Here is a 6,356-nt window from a genome sequence, read left to right as displayed (position 1 = left end):
TGTCAAACAGTACTTGCAAGGACACGCCTCAAAAGGCCTGATACTCTCCCCCTGAACGCCTGCAGGAAAGGCAGGGGACCCCGGGGTAACCTTTTTTTAAATTAATTTGGCCGTACTCGTGTCAGTCAGTCAGTCAGGCCTATTCATGCATAATCGTTGCCCTGTTTCACAGATCCTCCCATTAATTTCCCCCATCCCCGAGCTCCATCGACTCACAGGCTCATTACTGTCTGATTGCATCGTGCAGTCGAGGCGAGAAGGACCGGCGTGTATATTGATGTGTGGTTCTGCGTCTATCGACGGGTCAACAAAGGGAACTAAAACGTCACACGGGCAGCTGTTGCCATCGTGCTTAAAAAAGGCGAGATTGACGTGAGGTTTGTTTTGTATCGATCGCCCGCCAGGAAGCTTCTTCATTCCTTCCCTATTCTTTTTTTTTCTTTTTCTTTTTGAAAATATTTTAGATTAATTTTCGGTTGTTTCAAATAAACATCCATAACTATTTGAGAGTCAAGAGAATGTCTCGTGCCAAATTTGATCCTGTGGTGTTGGAATTTCTAACAGCTGTCTCTCGAAGGACATGTAATTTTTTTTTGTTATTATTAAAATTGATTATATATATATATAGAATTGGATCGGACAGCTAGTGACCAGTCATTTTGATGAGACAGGTGGGTACAATAGCGTATTCTTTTTCTCAGGACGCTTGTCCATCTGGAAGATCTCAAATTAGTAGTATGTAGAAGAATTAATTATTTTTTTCCTATATTGAATTTGATGGCTATTTATTTATTTATTTATGCATATACTTGTTTATGCAATTTCAGAAATATATAAATGCGGCTGGAGTTTAGAAGTCATTAGTTAAATTTGGAAATACATAATTGATAAAGTCATTTTTATTTATCAATAAATAATCAATAATAAATAAATAAATAAATAAAAACCAGTTCAATGTTCAATTTATCGATGAATATATTTGTGAGTATACACATTCTTCAAATGAGTCACCCGGCCCATACAAAAGGTGCTGACCTTTGACTGACCGATATGAGTTAGGAGTGCTGGTGTCATTTGTACTGAGCTGGCCGACATGTTGAATTATGTTATTACATTGTGTGATGATTAATTAATTATAAAACTAGCTAGACACCAAATTAGAGACGCTACCATTGAGATTGAACGCCTTTAATAATATATTATGTTACAACGAGATGTCATATCTTGACAATGATTACATTGTTTATCCAAATGATTATGATTTTGTTGGATCTCCTTGGACTTACGTGATACTTGGCATCCAATCCCCATCAAAATGTTTTTCTTTTCTGAATTCATTTGTGGACTCTGACAACTATAGCGAGAGCAACACTATTTTTCTTAATTCCTTGTATTTTATTTATTGGCGGTTAATTTGCATTCTGTCTCTTTAATAGAATACGATTTAAATTCAACAATTAATTTATTAACAGATTACACATTTTAAGTTCAATATCTATTTATAGAAATATCATGGTTTGTGATTTGGTCGAGGACACACGCTTCACTATAAATATGATCTTCCAAATTCTTCAAAAATATCTTAATAATCTTTTTAACGGTTCACATAAAAAACTAAAAAAAGCATAATGAATGGTTATGATGTTTTCATGCATGTTGCCTTAATTTTGACCATTAGAAGGGTAATTTTTTTTTTTCTAAAAATATGTTAATAATAAACCTTAAAAAATAAAAACACAATTACACTCCTAAGAATAAGTTCAAAAAACTTTAATTTAGTATTTCAATAATAAATATGAACCTTTTGATTTTGACTATTGAACAGTTATCCAAGTGTTGAATATCTATCGATCGGATTACAATACCCAACTTTCCACAAGCATCCCGTCGACATCGAATGCATCGACTCAACAAATGGGGACGAAAGCATTAATAGACGTAGTAGTACTTTTGGTTTGCATGGAGTGCTTGCTTTGCTAATGATTCATTCATTCACTCATTCATCTAAATAATTGGGATGCCTCTGTCCTTTCCGTTCTTGGTGCGGCTCCTATGTCTTCACTGTTAACAATAGACATCTCATCCGGACAACATTAATTTCCTCCTTCACAATGGACTCCACAACTTTTTCTCTCTCAAATCAATCAATCAATCTTTGTGATAGAGCCCTTGTTGTGGAGGATCTTCCAAAAACCATCATCATCAATTCCTTTTCTCTCTCTCTCTCTCTCTCTCAATTCCTTTTCTCTCACACACACACACACACACACAAACAAATTCACATTGAAATGCTTGTCCCATCCACTTGGCCAACCTTAATTATTAGTAATTTAAGGGGGCTAAAAATATAATAGCTAGGTCTTACATATGACAATATAAATATCTGTTCTCGAGTAAATTTGTTTTACTTGTTAGATTTTCTATTACTTTAGATTGTATATTTATGCATCTAAGGCTTGTCGACACACTCTATATATAGAATAATAGTATTGATGGAGAAATTTGAATGAAAAGAAAGTTGGGTAGTGTATGTAGATGGTTCAACCAACATAGAATGTTGATGTTAGTTTTGGTTAGTTGAGAGGAGTATTCCATTGAGATATGAGGTTATGATTCGTGGTAACCGGATGATAAAACGGCATACAAGTGTAAGCAATTGGAAATGGTGATAGGTATGGTAGAAATGTTCAATGATTCTTAGGCAAGAAGTAGAGGATTTGAAATTAGTAAGGATTTCTAGACTTAAAAAAAATAATTCTGATATTTTAGTCTTGAGTGTTTGTGCAATCGACCTTAGATTAAGGTTGATCAAGTTTGAATTAGATTTTGATATTTGATCAATATGTTAGTTTGATATCAAGTAGATTAAGGGTGATTCGATATTTATGGCAAGAGGAAAGTCCAAGTGAATTAAGGTTGATCAGACACTTGGTCATCTAAAGGTCAACAGGAAGTTGACAAGAGAAAAGTCCTAGTGGATCAATGTTGATTTAACACTTGGTGATAGAAAATCCAATAAAAAATTAATTAGCAAGAGAAAAATCCAAGTGGATCAAGGTTGACTTGACACTTAGTAATAAAAAATCCAACAGAAAGTTGGCAAAAGGCAAGTCCAAGTGAGTCAAGATTGACCAGACACTTGGTGATCGAAAGTTAGCAAGAGAAAAGTCCCAGTGGGTCAAGGTGGATCAGATATTTGTTGATCGAAAGTACAACGAGAAGTTGGTAAGAGAAAAGTTCAAGTGAATTAAGGTAGACCGGATACTTGACACAAGATAGAAAATTCAAGTGGTTCATGGAGGACCGGACACTTAGTGATGATAGAAGTCTTGACAGGTCATGGTTAGTAGGATGTTAGACAACGGGAACTCCCAACAAGTCACAGATGACTAGATGTTGGACAGAAGAAATCTTGATAGGTTAAAGTCAATTAAATACCAAAAAAGGATAAAGAATCAACAAGGCTACCAAAATCAATTAAATACCAAAAAAGGATAAAGAATCAACAAGGAAAACAGAAATGATTAATGAATGACTAATACTCTTGTGCTTAACTTATATTCTTAACTCTTTATGTAATAGCAAACTCTACTTGAATTTAGATCGTGATGTGGCCTTGTTTTCCATTGTTATAATATATAGTTAGCATATTTTTTATATAGAGAGTCAAAAAATGGTAGCAATGCCAACAATGTCAATTAGCCCTTGCTACATCCATAGTCATCGTAATCTTAGACTAAAATTTTTAGTTGATCAAAGAGTTTATGCTCTAATTGAAGCAATCAATTGTTTGCATATCAAACGATACCACCCCGACTTTGATCCTTAACGTTGATCACTCTTATTAGAAATACTCATGCCCAAGTTCACAGAGGATGAGCTTGTTCACCAAAGACCATGAATTTGTCATCGAATTTTCTATGAACACTTTCAAGCTCCACCTTTGTTAGCTTCATTTTTGTACGCGCTTGTGATCTAAGGTATTGACTTGTGGAAAATAATCAATTGTTTCTTTTGAGTATTTTTTTATATATAAAAAATTGAAGTAAAGGAAAACCACTCCCCACAATAATTAATTTTCTATCTCTATACAATACAAATAAATTTTGAGAGTGACAATACACCTGAAACCCAAAGTGCCATCCAGAAATATTTTGATGTGAAAGTGTGTTTCATTGCAAGAAGTGGATTTTTAAGTTTGCTTTGCTACAAAAAAAGGAGAGAAAATTATCTTAACTTTTGGCAGAACTATATATATGTAATGTTGATTGCAATGGATAAAAGTGGTTCCAAAATACATATAAAGGAAGGTCTCCTATGACAGCTTCAACAGCTGTAAAGTTTACAGGGTGACCTTCTACCAAAGATGAGATTTAAAATTAGAAAATATTGTTAGATTTTTTTTTTAAAAAAATCTTTGAATACTTGAGTTTTACACGCCTAAACATTATCTCAAAGCATAAACATTCATAAAGGGGATTGTTTACCACAAATACCTCTTCGTTTATTCATCCAAATATTTAAAAAAATGAACATCTAAGATAATGACAAAGAAAATCTCTACTTAATTAGATTTGATATAAGTCAACGAGTTTGGATTGGTCTAAAACCAAACTATAGACGAGTGGTAGCACATTGGTGAGAAGTAAAGTTGTAAGTGAATCTAATATTGGTACAAGAAGTACTAGTCTGTTCTTAGAATTTTAATATTTGATAATACATCTAGGTCTAGTCTGTTTTGACCAAGGATTGATTCAAATAGGACTTAATATTTGAATGCCAATGACGTCTAGTTAAATCAAGGTTGACTAGAAGACTAGACAGAAGTTATAATTGGTTAGATTGAATAAGGAAAAGTCCTAGTTGAGGTTAGGCAGGGAAAGTCTTAGCTGAAGGTTAGACAGAGGAACTTCTGATCTGGAAAATTGGACAAGGAAGACCTGGTTTAGAGGATTGGATAAAGAAGTCATGATCTGAAAGATTAGACAAGGAAGTCTTAACTGAAGATTGGGTAAGAAAAAGTCCAAACAGGTTAAGGGTGATCAAATATTTGGCAGGTGAGAAGTCTACCTATGAAAGTGACTAGTCCTAACGGAAAGTTAGGCATGGGTAAGCCAGTAGGTTAAACATACAGGGTAAGGCTTAGGTAAGCCTAGTAGGTCAGACAAACTATAGGTAGGCTTAGGTTGCCTTTTGTTTGTATTTTGATCTTGCAGGGACCAGGAGCTGGAAGCAAGATGAAAAAGCATAAGAGGAACAAACAGAAGCAGCCGAATCAAACCTGAGGTTAACTCAGGTCAAACCCAAGTTGATTGAATCCAGACGCCCGAATGTTAGTCCGGCGCTCGGACGGTCCAAGCGCCCTTAGATGGTCCAAGTGTCCGGATCAAGAAGAATCGGCCCCGATAAAGACCGAAGAGATCGGATAAGATGCAGACACCCAGATAAAAATCCAGGCGCCCAGTAAGGTCTTTATAAGAGACTCAAGGTGCACCCAAGGAAGAGATTAATACTCCTAATTCTTTATCCTGTGATGCTACTGAACGTGAACGAAGTCAGACTCGTGTAATCAGAGAAGTTCCAGAAGGAGTGCGCAACGCTCAAGGGCTTCCAGATCGGCTACACGAGGATTTGCTATTTTAGTCTTACTTGTTTGTACTTTAATTTCTATTATTGATTGAACTGTAAGACGGATTTCTTCGTCTCCGGATAAAAGTCTGGAAATGAGACCATTAGTGGACGAAGCACCTTCCCGTGCATAGGTCTTGAACATACTAATCCTGGGGGTTATGAACCAAGTAAATCCATATGTCCTTATCTTATTTACTAATTCCGTTACAAATATACGTGATAGAAAGAATGAACAAACAAAAACGATAAATACTATTCACTCTCCCTCACCGGTCCTATATCAAAGTGAATCAAGTTTTGCATTGTTCAAGATTATTTAACAAGATAATTGAGTTAAGTTGGACTTAAAATTAATTCTTGAAACTTAGTTTATTTTTATTTCACCTTTTACTACATAATGTAGGATAAGAAAACATATATCCTACTAGAAGATAAAACAGAACTCAACACGGATACAGTAGAATTACTAAATTTTTTGTGTGCGCTTTTCCTGCAATGTTAGCTCAAACTACAAAGAACAAATAATAAACTAAAAGATTAATCTAATTTGTAAGACCTTCATGCAGAGATCAATCTTACTGGTGATTGGCATCGAAGGCACAACAGTCGATGACAAAACCAAAGGGAGAGATCGAGCTAGCAATATATGTGATGATGATGTTATATATTATTATAGCGGGTTATACCATTTATTTTGACATTTTCATGATATAATATAATTGGTA

The sequence above is a fragment of the Curcuma longa genome, chromosome 3 (genome assembly GCF_044706935.1).
Source record: "Curcuma longa cultivar G26 ecotype Majalengka, Jawa Barat chromosome 3, ITB_CL_G26_1.1, whole genome shotgun sequence".
In the NCBI taxonomy this organism is placed as follows: domain Eukaryota; kingdom Viridiplantae; phylum Streptophyta; class Magnoliopsida; order Zingiberales; family Zingiberaceae; genus Curcuma; species Curcuma longa.
Note: the sequence above shows the minus strand (reverse complement) of the source record.